Source organism: Tasmannia lanceolata, unplaced genomic scaffold, assembly GCF_043159265.1.
Source record: "Tasmannia lanceolata isolate RefF3 unplaced genomic scaffold, GAP_Taslan_0.1 ptg000020l, whole genome shotgun sequence".
Lineage (NCBI taxonomy): Eukaryota > Viridiplantae > Streptophyta > Magnoliopsida > Canellales > Winteraceae > Tasmannia > Tasmannia lanceolata.
Window position 1 is genome coordinate 1283386 of NW_027518697.1, and position 16089 is coordinate 1299474.

The 16089-nt window shown below is 39.1% G+C and overlaps 1 pseudogene; it reads right to left on the reverse strand.

Moving 5' to 3' along the window:
- LOC143854786 (uncharacterized) overlaps window positions 1-15764 on the reverse strand; it is a 30373-nt pseudogene extending 14609 nt beyond the window's left edge.
- Between the last annotated feature and the right edge of the window lie 325 nt (window positions 15765-16089).

The following is a 16089-nucleotide window of genomic DNA, read 5'->3' on the forward strand; positions in this document are numbered from 1 at the left end:
TTCACAAACATGGAACCCATTCCTTGCTACTTAAACCAAGACCATATGCAAGAGAACCTCGAGAAAAATCCATGAGAGAAAAACTGAGAAAACCCCCAAGAGGAAACTCTCTCTCTCTCTCTCTCTCTCTCTCTAACCTTGAGGTCACTTTCTCTAACCTTGAGGTAGCTGTCAGTCTGTCACACACTAAGGTAGCAGTCAGTCTCTCTAACCTTGAGGTCACTTTCTCTAACCTTGAGGTAGCTGTCAGTCTATCACACACTGAGGTAGCAGTCAGTCTCTCTAACCTTGAGGTCACTTTCTCTAACTTTTGTCTAAGTTTTCCAAAACTCTAAAAATATTGCTTTCTCCTTTTGCATTCTCTTCTTTTTTTTTCTTTTTTTTTTTTGGTAACATAGGGTGTTCCCACCCCCTTTGGAAGTAGGACTATTCCCTACAGATGCGTGCAATCGCCCATAAACCACGCGCATCAGGTAATCCCGGGTGGGATTCGATCACAAGTCTCCGGGAGCAAACCCGTGACTTATACCGAAGAGCCAACACCCTTTTGCATTCGGGGAGCAAACCCGTGACTTATACCGAAGAGCCAACACCCTTTTGCATTCTTACAACAGCCCACAATCCAAATTAAATTAAGAATGTTGGGGTAGTGGGAAACAACTTTGCCACCGATTTTGACAACGGTTTAATAAAAAAAAAAAAAAACCGTTCTTATCCAAAACACAAAATCATAAAAAAGTGCTTTCTCGTTTTGCCTTCATACCACAACCCACAATCCTAATTAAATTAGAAAATGGTGAGGGTGGGAAACAACTTTCCCTACAATTTTGACTTCAGTTTAATGAAAACAGGTATTCTAAATGCGTCCTTGAAGAAATGGGATGAAAGGGCGCCCCCACACAACCGTCCATTTCAGCCAATGGGGGCGCCCTTTCAGCCCATTTTTGAAACGGCGCCCTTGACTTTAGAATACCTCTAATAAAAATTTGTTCTTATTCAACACACATTTTTTGGGTAGTTACAAGGAGAGCGGAAGGAGAACTCCGTTTCTTTTGACGTAGGCAGAACAAATTTTATTTTCTGGTCATAGTCTAAAAATGGGTGTCAAAACATTTTACTTCCATTCTACATGGGCAGAAAGGGAGGCTAATGGAAATGGTTTCCTACCACCCTGCAGGTGGGAAATATCACAAATAATCAAATCCATTGAAAGATTCAATCCTTTTGCCAATCTATTTCTTCATTGTTGACCGTTGTGATTAGTTAGCAAAACCTGATTCACAAAAAAAAAAACCCAACCCATTTAAGAGTCCATTACTCGTGATCATAGCAAAACGTGATTCAGAAAATTAAAGAAAAAAAAAGACAGTCTCACTTTTGAGTAGATTTTGTACTTTTCATTTAATTCATCTCAGGTGGCTGTTCTAACTTGTAAAAGCTAGCCGCAAAATGCCTTTCCGCTGTGGTCCCTAGCAAATTCCTTTACAAAAACATAAGCTCACATTTTTTTTTGTAGGTTTTCTTGGTTTTTTACACAAAGGGACTTGGAAGCACCTTCAGTCTGTGTTTGGATTGCTCCTGTATATTCCGAATCTCCTTTAAATGGAGTAGTTAGAAAATAATTAAAATAAAATTTTAATTCAAAAAGTTTCTAATAAAAATTTCATTTAAATTTTAATTCAAATGGTTTCTAATAAAAATTTCATTATGGCCGGGTCAGGATCGAAATACCACCTCTTGGGGTGGGAAAGACTACGGCATTTGCCACCTCTAACTACGGCCCGGTGTCAATTCTGCCCTTGATTCCGTGCTTTTTTTCCCACTAAATGTCAGAATCGGTGGAGTTGGAATCTGATTCTGATTCCAATGCATGACTCCGACAATCCCACATCGGAAAAGTGTTACGATGTGGATGGGCTTATAAGGAAATGGGTTCCCTCCCCTTAACAGCTAGCTTTTAGAGGCGAGTTCTACCTTGTTTAGAGTCCCAACACAGCCGACTTGTAATACCAAGAGTTAGCAAAACACCATTTAAAATAGCATTTCTTTTTGCAAAAAAGTGGATTAATTTGTTGTTTGTCATGCCCGACCCGAGATCCAGATAGGGCATGCAATAATGCCACACACCTGCAAGGTGAACCTTACAAGTGTGTGCGGCATTCGATATCATATGCCACTTAGTCGTTCATCCAAAATAAAACTAGGCATATGTAAATGTGCTAAAGTCATTACATCAATAATAAGAGGAATGTGTAAATACCCGAATTCGCACTCCCTTTAAAATTCATCCCCCTTATGAATCGAGGGTAATTTTGTCATTAGAAGTTGGATTAGAATTAGGACTTCTCTAGAAAAGCCTATAAATATAACTTTAAGAGAGATTAAGTAACCCTAAACCATTTCTGAAGCCCTAAGAGAAGATCTACGTGAAGAAAGAGAGGAAGAGCATGATTTGGAATGAGAGAACGCAAATCGAGGTAAGATCTACATTCTACATAAGATTTAGCATGTTAAGAACACTAAAAACAAGGATTTAAAGTACTTAAAAAGTATGATTTGTGATCGATATGACTTAGAATAAGAACCCTTTGATTGATCTTAGATTCCTTAGGTTTGGTATCGCTCTTCGATCCACAACGAACCCAAGATCTGGTCGTTATGTCATAGAATTTTAGTTTTAGGAATCTTAACCTAAAAGATTATATTATGTTACAATAATTATTTGTACCGATTCGGAGGGTGGAATTGATTTAGATGGATTCCTCTCGTCGATACGAGTCCAACGGGTCTGACCATATGCGAATCGGAGCTAAAACGAAAAAGTTATGGTCCGTTGAAGTTTTGGTAAAATCGGGACGAATCTGAAATTTTTTTAGAAAACCAGTCCGATGAATAGTGTCAGGCGTCCGATGAATAGTGAACCGAGAACCCGAGAGTGTGATTTTCCTTCAGAAGTCTCAGAGACGCCCGAATGAATAGTGTCGGGTGTCCGATGAACAGTGTCGGACTTCCGAACCCAGTGAAAATTTTGTAGTATTTTTCTTAATTTTGGGAGGTTTTAACCACTGCTTTGGCCACTATCTTAGGCCTATTTATTGATATGAATGCCATTGTTTGGGATAGGTATTGTGCCCTAGAAATTGTTGAAGGGGTATATATTCGTCATTCGAGGTACGTAATTTCGTAATACTTTAATGCTGCGATTTACCTTTCGAACACTATGCCATTGTTGATTGTGAATCCCAAACTTTCTAAATCTTTAGAGCCATTGATAAACTTTAGACTAGACTTGGGTCTTGCATGCTAATTCCGTTATTGTTTGAAATCTATTGAATCTTATGGCAAAGAGACTTACATTGAATGCTTTTCCCAATATACAAAACTTTTGTGAAAACCCATTTGTGATTCCTTCACACTTACGAACTTTGACCACTGTGTGACCATCTACATTGGCAACCTTATAAAAAATTCATGTGAATTACTATCTTTGAATGTCGTATGAACTCTATTGAACCCTGTTATTTAGTACATATTTCAGATGGAATAATTTGAATTTGTAAAACCCCTTTCAATTCTCTAGTTATATGAATCCATTGTGGAAATTCATGTGAAATACTCATTTTGAACTTTGAACACCTTCTTTTGAACTGTGTGAACTTTGAACACCTATTGAGAGGCTTAGGTTATGTGAACTTAGAAAAGACCCTCGTTAGTGGGGCATATGCATTAGCCTATATGTGAACATAAGAACTGTGATCCCGCCAATGGGGGATAAACGTTGGCCCTGTCGACAGGTATGTGAACCTAGGAACTAGTTCCGACACCGTGGGTAGTCGGTGTAAGCAATAACTCGCTTTGTGGACTCGTGGGCAGTCGGGGTGAAAATAACTTGCTTTTTGGACTAAGCCGATGATCTCGGGGTGGTATCATACCTATAAGAGTTTCCCTTCTGTGACCCTCAGAACCAGTGACTCCCTTTGTTGTGACATTATGAGTAAGGGTGTCAATTTTGGCTCGGGCTTGAAAGCTTGCTCGAGCTCGGCTCGAATCCTTAACGAGCCGAGCCGAGCCGGCTGGCCAGGCTCGTTAAGCTTAACGAGCCGAGCCCGAGCTAGGCCAGGCTCAGCTCGGCTCGGCTCGTTAAGGCTCGTTAAGAATTTAATATATTTAAATATATATATTATATATTAATATATACACTAAAAGGGTTGTCCAGGAAGTGAAAGGAGGAGGCAAAATATGTCACTTCATTTTTGGAACCCCATTTGTTACTTGGATTACTTGGACCACCCCCCGTAGTGTAAAAAGAGTAGTCAAATTACACTAGATAGGGCTGTCCAGGGAAGATGAGGAGTGTGAACTTAATATAACCCGAGCTCGATAAGGCTCGCGAGCCTGACCGAGCCGAGACTAGCCGAGCGCGGTTCGAGCCCGAGCCGAGCCCGGTTCGAGCCCGAGCCGAGCCCAGTTCGAGCTTAACGAGCTGAGCCGAGCCTGGCCAAGCTCGGCTCGGCTTGGCTCGTTTACACCCCTAATTATGAGACATCTTTTACGAACTTTACTTCTTTCTCAAGAGAAAGGCAGAGGTATTGAGTGCTGTGCATGTCCTTGGTTGTGTTTTATCTGTAGACTCAGCTAGCTCGAACTACACAAGAAGACATATCATTATATTTGAAATGTAAAAAGCAGAGGATATTCATAAAAAAGAACAGTCATAACTTCAAGTAGGAAGGGAAAAAATCAATATAAAGCCAAGATTAGGGACCCATATAGGCGCATGTGAGACCCTAATCAGTACCATTTAAATTCTAGGATTTCTCTTAGAATGATTGCTTTTGACTCTCACGAGTTCTTCCTTATAAACAATCTGCTGCCATATGAGATATAGATCAGGAGAAAATACTCTGATAGTCCTTTTATAAGAGTTCTTTCAAAGGGAAAGGAATAAGTAGTGAGCTTTGATGTCTTTGGTTGTGTTTATAGGTAAATTCAGCTATGTAGAATTCCCAACGACAAAGTCAATCAGTTGTTCATAACATATAGTAGCTTCCTCTATTTAGAGATATGCTTTAAGATACATCTCATCTCAAAATACACTCTAATTCACACTTCATGAATCAAACAAAAAACAGGGGAAATTTCATGAAAAGTGTAGTAATTAGAACTTATATTAACAGATACGGAAAAAAAATGACTCAAAGAACAATGATAGATACAGAAGGATGAAGAATCAATGGTCAATAATGAAAATTGAAAAAAAGAATTGGCAAGATATCATGAACTTACAAGCAGTTGGAGAGGGAATCGTCATATTCACCTGGGACACCGGAGGATCTGAGTAATTGGCAGGGGATAACAGGAAGAACGGATAAAGCTCATACCTCACATAACAGCTCCCCCTTAGAATTCTCCCACCTTGTCTTTAATCCAACAAATCGGAATATCAGATATAGCAGCTTGCAAGCATATGTTGCAATCCTCTCTAGATAAATCTCTAGTACTTTGAACCAAACCATAAATTTTCTGAAATACTATATGTGTAACTTCCCCGGTGGCAAACATGCGCTTAGACGGATTGAACGCAGCTTGGGATGATTGATTGTTCAACAATTCGCCCACAAGCTTGTTAAACTGTTCTGGGTCAGATACATTATTTGGGTTCCATAGAAAATACTTATCCGAAGAATCTAAGTCCAGAGAAGAGAAGAAGTTTTTATTTGAGTAGTGCAGTAGGCAGTAATCATACCATATAATTGTGGTTTCTCTTTTGGGACATAGCTGCATAATTTCTCTGCTTGCTGTGTCAATACAATTCTGGCAATCATTGTTTGAGACATCATCCCTACAGAGTACAAGGCCATAAATCTGGTTGGGGTCTTCGCCGAAAGACGCATTATAGAAGCCATCAAGAGGACCATTAGTACTTAGAGAATGTAAGATGCTATTGAGGTTAGAATTGAATGTGCTGTTAGCTGTGTAGTTTGAAGTATCTGAACATACAGAGACGGGAGTTTGGTTGTTCACAGCACTGTGGACAAATGTAACAAAAGAAACTAAGGTAGTAAGAAATACAAAACTTTCTTCTTGTCCTAGAAAATGCATCATGTCTTGAATATCTGAAAAGGGAGGATAAGAGACTTGGAAGAGATGGTTAAAGTGGTTCTTGTTTCTGTATTTCTTGCACTGTTTGATTTTGTTGTTCGACTCTAATTCCAAGTGCCAATGAGATAACAAGACTGCATCTTCTTTTTTTAACAAAATGTTGTGACTATCACCAAATCTTGTGCATTTGTTGAAACGTTAAAACCAATCTCTTGCTTGTTTTGAGAAAAATAATTGGTTAAATTGATAGGACACATATAATTCCATTCCCCCATCAATGAGGAAGGGGACTGCAGACCTGCTATTTCACACTTCCCATAACACCTCCCATAACAGGCCCAATCCATATCATCGATTCCATAGAAGCTGACGTTAGTGCACTCCACCAAGGATTGGCCATTTTCATCAGGCAGATGGAGGGTAGTTTGGAAGTAGAAGGTGATCCCTCTAACTAAATTTTGTGGGCTAAAGGAATTTGTGGCGGGCCGTGGAGACTACCCAATCTAGTAGACGAGATTAAAGATTTGAGTTTGTATGATACTATCTTTTTTTTTCTCTCATTCCTAGAAGTGCCAAGGATTTGGCTGATTGTCTAGCCATATTAGGACCATCTGGTGCCTCATTTTATATGGGGGAATCTTTACCGACTTAAGTGCACTTGTAATCATTTCTACATTTCTTAATAAAATTGTTATCTTTTATCAAAAGAAAAGAGCACAAAACAAAACAAAAAGTTACCAACAATGCCATAGGCACAACTGTTGATGTAGAGAAAGATAATGGTCTCACTCTGTTCGGTACCTAACCAATACCCCAAAAGCTCGAGAGAGCTGATGGAATACGCCAGGTCCTCTAAACATGTCCCATACCAAGCTGGGTCCCACCTAGTCCCACACCCAGGCAGGCCCCCACTCAGAACCATAATGTCTGCATCGGCCATCCTTGGCGGCCTTCGCTGTGACGACTATTGGCCTTTTTTCCCAGTAGCCCTTTCCACATGTTGCCCCCTTTCGCAGCTGCCTACTCCACTCTGGCAGCTTTTAATTCGGCTTTTTATGAGATAGACCTTTTCAGGTAGTCCTCGTAGAAAACTGCTACAAGGGCTGCACCATTAGAGCCATGTCATTTGCTTCTACTGCTATCAGTGCCATTATAAATGAACTTAGGATGATGTGGCTCCAATGGTGCAGCCCTTGTAGCCGTTTTCTACGAGGGCTCCTGTGAGTTTAGCATCCCTCAACAAATTATTGTATTTCCTACAAGACTCTTTTTAACACAACCTTGTACAGTAGAGAACATACAAGGATATTCCTTTTTCTGAGACATCATAAATTTTGAATGAGAAATTCCAACACAATTAGATCCTAAACCAACTTCGTCTCCCTCCTCACCTCCATGCCCCCTTTTATAAATTTATGAAAGGGACCGTATACATGATATATAGTCAACATTAAGAAATCTATTGTGTCATCATTACATGATCGCTCATAAATCCAACTAGACATATTTGAATTTAAGTAAATTTACAAACCTCCACATGATTTTTTTTTTTAAAATACTCCTTATCCACAAAACTATAGAGGGTATAACTCAGTAATCGACATCTCATTTACGGACAATGGTGTTTCTTCTCTTTCAATTTGATGCATCTCCCTTAACTGCAAACCATTTGTGGCTCCAACCACCAACGTCGTTTCGCTACCGACGAAATATGCAGGTTGCATTGGTGATGAAAGTGTGATAGAGTAAATGCTCATCATGAGAACCACTGAAGACATGGTTGGTCTATCAGCTACATTTTCTTGAACACATAATAATGCAATGTGGATACATCTCATGATTTCATTTGTCGGAGAACACTCCCTCAAAGATGAATCTATCATCTCCAAAATCGTTCCATCATTCCAATGTCTCCATGCCTATGCCAATTCATAGATACATTCATCTGAATTTAGATACGCTTTTCGAAAATTTGTACCAATGCTTGGTGTTCAAATTCATGATATTACAAAATGAGATGCTAATTTTGAGGTCAACTATAGAATAGGAAATGAGAAAATTTCTACTTACATAGCTTGGAAGGTTCATAGCATTATCAGACTGATAGATACTAGTGCTCCTCTGACCAGTCACAATCTCCAAAACTAAAATGCCAAAGCTATACACATCTGATTTAACTGAAAATAGCCCTTGCATCACGTATTCTGGGGCCATGTATCCGCTGTGAGTTGGCATCAATAATACCATCTCAGTTTCAACTTTAGATAGCAACTTTTATGAATTTATTCATTTTGGATTCCATTTATTAATATTCAAGGGAATTAGAGAGTTATTATATTAGTTAATAAAATAAATAAGAAAGGGAATCGTGGTTCCAAAACATACAAAGTCCCAGCAACTCTGTTTGTATTTCCTTGAGTTTGGTCCAGCTCAAAAATCCTTGCCATGCCAAAATCAGAGATTTAGGCGTTCATCTCCTCATCTAGCAAAACATTGCTAGCTTTGAGATCCCGATGGATAATCCTAAGCCGAGAATCTTCATGAAGGTAAAGAAGGCCTCGAGCAATTCCTTCAATGATTTTGTAACGCCTTTGCCAATCCAGTTGCACCCTTTTAATAGGATCTGTACATATCCACATAAAAAGGTCATGTTAAGATGCAAATATGCTTAGCAAGTAATTCAGAAAACTGAAAGACACATAGATTGCAATTACATTTATCTGGTTTCCACTATTCACATTCTTGGGCAAAGGGAGAGTTCTTATTCCTACGGGACCATTGTTGTATCTCTAGCTTTCCCATAACTTTTACTAAAGTTCTTGTTTAACTAGCGAAAGAGAAAATAATAATAACAGGAAGGGGAAAAGTCATTATTTCTAACCAATCTCAGAGGTTTTTTAAGTAATTTATAAGATGCACAAGCCATAAAAAACTAGTTGTGTGGAAAAGGTTGAAAAGTCATGGGTTTCTTTGTGTTTTTTCCCGTCGAAATTAGAAGACGACAGTCACTGTGCACATGATTTCAATGCAACATGAGTGTGAAACAACCAATTACTCAAAAAGCTTAAGCCGTTGGAGAAGGCATTATTTAATCTTTTTTACTTTAACACTCCCCCTCACGTGTGGCCCCTCTTCTTTAGGATTGGCCTACACATGGCACATGTGGCTCCTCTTTTGGGCTGGCCATTACATGTGGATTTTTAATATCAATGAGTTTTGAACTCAGGACCTTTGCTCTGATACCATGTGAAACAACCAATTACTCCAAAAGCTTAAGCCGTTGGGGAAGGCATTATTTAATCTTTTATACTTCAACTCAACTCAACTCAACTCAACAAAGCCTTTGTCCCAAACTAGTTGGGGTCGGCTAAATGAATCCTTTAGAAAAAATTCATGAAGAAGGTAAAAGGAATCTACCCGGCTCTAATCGTGGTTCTAGTTGGGTTCTTCTACGTGGATCATTTTCTTCCATTCTATCATATCCAAGGTCATGTTCTCTGTTATGTTCCTAGCTATCAAGTCTTTCCTCACTGTTTCTACCCAAGTTGTTTTCGGTCTGCCCCTACTTCTTTTATACTTCAACGATGAGAAAGATATAATTTTAAAAAAACAGAGTAGGAGAGTTGTATGTGCAAAACAGGGCCGAACCAAATAGAAAGTTGTCAAAGCTTTTGTTGGGGACATATTCGTAGAGAAGTATCTTTTCTTCTCCTTCCACACAGCAACCCAACAACCTTACGAGATTCCTGTGTTGAAGCTTAGCTACTAATGCTACCTCGTTCATGAACTCTTCCACACCCTGCCTTGAACTCCTTGACAGCCTCTTGACAGCTATTTCCTGCCCATCCAACAACTTACCCTGCAAATTGATAAGAACCTACTGAGAAAAACGACAAAAAAAATATAAACCTCTAACCTTTATAAATTATAGTTTAAAAATCTGTTGTAGTTAATACCTTATAAAGAGAACCAAATCCACATCGTCCAAGCATATTAGCGACAGAGAAGTTGTCAGTGGCAGATATAATTACATCCAATGAAAACTGCAAGAACTCCACACTCCTAGTTTGATGCCCACCTACACGAAGTAAAAAAAATGGTAGAAATTCAATTCAAGATAATTTTCTTGGGAATGTTTCCATTTCTCCCATCACCTGAAATAAATAAAAGCCAACCTCCATGAAAACATTTTTTAGCGAATTAGAGGCCCGAAGGAGTAGTATCTTATCTTCTCAAATTCATGGAGGCATGAAATATTTCAATTATATATGACAAAAATTAGTTCTTAATTTGAAAAGTCATGTAAAACCATGCGTACATACCAATCAAACTTTTCTTTGCCTTCCTTCTTAGTAAATAACTGCAGATTAGCACCACCACAACAATAGGAATTGTGATAGCAACAATGGTTCGAGACGACTTTCGCTTGCTATCTGCACAACCAAGATATTTTTCTCATATTTAGTCATGTTTTCTTCCTGATAAAAAAATCTACCACAGATTAAAAAATCAATAAAAAGCTGAGCATGATATGATGATATGCTAGATATTAGTAAAATAAAAGATTAATGACGATCATATAAGACATTCATACAATTTACCCTATAGCTTCATGTTGATAATGAAAGCTTATGAGTTTTCCACCAATGAGGCATGTTCGAAATATTTCGAAAAGATAGAGAACCATGGTTTAAGAGGCATTATGGAAGAAGTTAAAGCACCGTTATTAATGAAACACATTCGTAATAATAGATAAATGCATCGTTTGAAGAAGTTTCGTGGTCATAATGGTTAAAGCTCAACACTAATGGCTCATCCACCATCAGCCGGAGGTGTGGTGTAGGTGGGTGCCCTTTAGGAACTCATTCTCTTAAGTTTTTTGATGGGGTATTGCCAAAAATTCAGATCTGTTTCTAATTCATTCCCTTAACTGTAAGGCCATTATCTATGGTCTTCAACTGCGTAATAGTCATTTCTCGCAATCACCAATCTGAATTTTCTCTCACCATTCTGAATTGAAACTGATTCATCATTTGTAGTAGATATTATCACAGTAAATCCTCAATTAACAGGGAAATCTGGATTTGGTGGGAAAGACCTGTGTGTGGTCTTTTTAAGCTTAACATCGACGGGGCGACAAAGGGAAACCCGGGAGAATCAGGAGGCGGCGGAGTCGTGCGCGACTCTAAAGCAAAAGTTATCTTTGCCTTCGCCTATTTCTATGGGATATCCACCAACATGGTGGCAGAAGCAAGGGCGCTCTTGGACGGTCTTAGGCTATGCAAAGCTTTCGGAATAGTAAACCTCATTGTAGAATCGGATAGCAAGGTGTTGATGGATCTCATTTCAAAGAAAGAGCTACCCGTGGTCCATCTCCTCTTTCTGGACGGAAATGATGTTACTCATGGATCAACTTTGCCTCTCCCATCAACACCAATTCAGAGAAGGAAATAAAGTTGCGGACGCTCTTGCAAATGAAGCTGTTATTACCAAATCGAACCGAATTTATCAAGGCTGGTCAGAAATGCCAACCACGGCCTGTGGGGCTGCAAGATGTGATGCCTTAGGTCTTCCAAATCTCCGGTTGAGGATGATCTAGGTGGTGGGCGGTATTAAGGGAATGTGTTGTTTTTGGTTTTTCCCCTATTGGTTTCTGATTTAGAGGCGAGTCGATTAGCCCTCTTCTTGTAATTTTGCAAATTCTATATAACATTTTGAGGTCCTCCCCGGGGCCGCATTCTGTTCCGGGTTTTTTTTTTTTTTTTTTAAATCCTTAATTCCTTCCTACTTGATACATTATTGGCGGGATACATCATATCCTCGACAAGCATGGATATAAATTTTATCATAGGCGAACAAGGTCACTTCTGCAAACACAAAAACACTGTCTCAATCCCATAGTCCAAATCATGTAATCTTTTATTAATCTGCTATCCTTTGGTATAGTGCAGAGCACAAAAACACTGTCTCAATCCCATAGTCCAAATCATGTCTCTTGAAGCAACCCACTGTTGCTTGAGAGTACTAAATCTGAATACAAGAGATTGTGAATATGGCTGCCGAAATCACTTGGTTGCAGTCCCTTCTCTTTGAACTTGGACCTCAGCTCCGACAATTGCCTATCCTATGGTGTGATAATATCGGAGCTTTGTATCGCACGAGGCATGTTGAAGTGAATTTCCACTTTGTTCATGACAAGGTGACGAGACAGGATCTCAACATGCTATTTACCACAGGTACTAAGCAAATTGCTAATGTTCTCACTAAATTACTTAGCCCAAAGAGCTTTCTTCTTTTAAGAGACAAGCTCACATTGTTGCCTGGACCACTTTGCTTGCAAGGGAGTGTGTAAAGGAATCGGTAATGGAGACCAAAGACCCTGAGACAACAACCTCAATTACAAGAGTTTCCCGAAAAAACCACAAGTGCTAAGCAAATTGCTAATGTTCTCACAAAATTATTTGGAGTCTATGTTGACCTGTGGTAGGTGTTTTGCCTAACTTGTATTTGGTGACCTCTGAGGCTGACATTAGGCTTCAGATGCCTATGAGTATTGCATCCAACTGCTCACTGATGTAACAAATCTCATTAAGATCCAACTATCACAGGCGTGCTAATCCTTATTGTCAGGGCCATGCGGCACTTGTGCAATGCCGTGACATTACTCTGAGTCAGTCCCACCAAAGTGACAGTCTTGAACCTAAGGCAAGAATTACATTTAGACTCTCACAATGAGACAAGGAGGGACACCAGTAATGGAAAGAATACTTGTATTTCTTTTAAGCAAGAATTCTTATAAGTTTTGAAGTTCAGAAATGATTTGCAAATGAGGATCTCACCATTATATATAGGTTCAATTGTCTTACATCAAATATGTTGATCATGCCATATTGAAATCATCCAAAGGTCAAGGACCATCTTAGAAACATCTCGATTAACTAAAACTCTGTATTTCTCTTTACCATGGTTCCACAAGAATACTCGAGGGACTTCTACATCAACACAAATATCTACATACTTACATGTCAACAGTTCACTAATATGTACACTATCCACACAAATATCTCTTACAAGACAAGATCAAGTGAGACCAATTCTCACTATGTGACAAGGCGCTCTTGTTTATACTGTCCTAGCAGCTGAAGCTTCTTTCTATTTGTCATTCTCATTCTTTTATGTCCAGAGTGCGACTGTTTATTTTATTGTTCCAATGTTTCCTGTCTGTATAGGTTATTTTTACGCGTAACTAAGAAAAGAGAACCAAGGAAAGTAGCATTCTTCTTCATACAATTTGCAACAAGCTTTTTCTAGAGTTCTGACACACATTTGTGTCTTGCTCTTATTGGGTTTTCTCCTCATTTACTTCCCTTCTCTTTTGTGTAACAAGTAGTACTATAGAATACAGATTAGGCTTTACATAGATTTGTTTAATTTACTATGCTACAGATTAGGCGCTACATAGATTTGATTAACTAAGGCAAACTTCTATGGTTGGGAGCTAGAGTTTTTGTGGCATGATATCAATTTTAGAGAGAAGTAGATGCATTAATATGCCCAACACAAGCAAATCACGGGTTCGAGCTACCCTGCTTTTATGAATTTAGGTTGCACAATTACAGGGTTTTACTATGTGTTTTGACTGGCATTGGCTGCCACATCATCTACTGGTAGTGTTTGGTTGCATGTTTTCTATTCATATTGCTAGGAGACTTCTTGCCTTCTCTCTCCCTTGTCTGCCCATGTGACATGATTTTTGCCCCCCTCCAAACTACTCAAAGAAAGATGGTTTGTTGCTAGTAGAATCTTAGGATTTAGCACTTTTCGCTCTTTTTCTCTTTTTTCCCTATAATGATAATGACACCCCTACTATCACTTATTTTGGTAATGACGTTGCACCAGGAAACTACTAGAGTTTACAACCAAACACTACGTACCACTATTCTACAAGGAGATAGCTACTACAATTCTAATTCAGCACTAATCTGCAAGGGAACTATGTGCAACCAAACCGACCCTAAGTTATTCCGAAAGATGATAATAGAAAATTTTCACCATTAACTTTCTTTTTTTTTTGGCTGGTTTGACCCAATGTTTCCGATTTAACCCGATTTCGCCGATTTCACTCAATTTCCATCTTGCCTTCTTATTCTTCTTTTTTCTTCTTCCTCCTCATTTTCTTCTTCCTCTTCCTCTTCCTCTTCCTCCTCCTCTTCAATCAGATGATGATGGTGTAGTGGTGTGATGAATACAGTTGCCGGCGGACATGGAAAAAAAAAAGGAAAAATAAGAGAAAGAGATATAGAGGGCAAAATGGGCTTTTGGACTACGCAGTGGATGTCCCAGCTCACACAGAGAGAGAGAGAGAGAGAGAGAGAGAGAGAGAGAGAGAGAGAGAGAGTACCGGTGGTATTTCGTGGTGCATCAAGGCGTGAGGCCTCATAGAAACGAGACACATCAAATCTCAAATAACAATTGGGCCCAACAACTCTTCCCCCTTCCTTTGCTTGGCAACAACTAGGAATTTGACCAATAGCATCTGTAGGCATCTCTGGCAATCAACTCCACTTAAATATTGGGCGCACTGCGCAAGCCCATATATGTTTTGCAACTCTGAAAATTTGACATCTTGAGTCGCAAACATGCGAGTGGAAGGATCAAATGCAGCTATGGAAGTCAGATTATCCATCATATTTCCCAACAATAGATTAAACTCATCTGGGTCAGCACTATTCTGTGTATTATTCAAGTAATAAGTCGGGGAATTGCTCGATGAGGGGTTGATAGTGAGGCTGGAGTAGCGTAACATACAGTTGTCATACCATACAATTGCAGTTTTCGTGTAGGGGCATACTTGTATGATATCTTGGCTTGCGGTGTCTACGCAACTTGGCACTCTGTAGGGGTAACGTCGCCTCTACAGAGGACAACAGCCTAGACTCTGTCTGGAATTTGCCTAATGGTTGTGTTGTAGAAACCTGTGCGCATTGTGTTAGAGGAGAGAGAAGGTAGGAGGCGGTTAAGGTTAGTCTGGTACGTGCTGTTAGATGTGTAATTACCTGTATGAAGGCAAGAATTGAAGAGAGGGGAGGTAGTCGTGTGGGGTGGGAGCATGAGTAGTAGTGAAGAAAGTAAGAGCAATTGAAGGGTCTTTGAAATGAGAAAGCACAACATTTTCTGGTGGGCACTTTGGCTATTCTTTTGAATGGTAAACAGAAATTTATCGGAAGAGGTAAATTATACAACATAGAACAAGCCCCTAAACAGAAGGAGATTGGAAGCAATTCTGAAGATGGAAATGAATGAAATTAGACAAACCAAAATTGTAAAAATCGAACATCCTCATCGAAATATCTTCTGTGGGAGGAGAACTAAAGCATAACATGAATAACTGAACTTGTTATTGGCAAACTAATCAAAGATAAAGTCACCTTCTCTGAAGATATGAGATGTTTCAGCAGTTATATCTTCTCTAAATGACATGAAGTTAAACAAATACTGATTGGGAACTTTGGCTTTAATGGGTATGGGCTTTTGAGAGAGAGGAATCGTGGCAGTAGCTTAGCCATGTATGGTAAACTGACTTTGGGGTGTTTGGAAGTCTTCAGTGGGAGGAGAGTCTTAAACTAATCAATGCACAAAGGTGTATGAAGATTTTTATTTTTTATTTTTTTGAAAAAGTAACAATTGATTAAATAAGAGAAGATTGCATATGCACTTCAGAGGATAGAGACTCCCCATTTGGCAAGTTGATATAAGCCAAATCGTTTGCACTTTTAGGAATAAGAGAAATACAACAAGCACCGTGCATACAAAAATCTTTGATCTCATCCAATAGATTAGCGAGTCTCTGTCTGATGTGTACAAGCCACACTGCATTTGTTCAAGTTTCTTGAGGTTTTGCCGTAGTGAAATTACATACAATGACAAAGCCAGTAATTATCTAAGAAAAAGAACAATAAAAGTGATACAGATGCAAGTGAGACATTC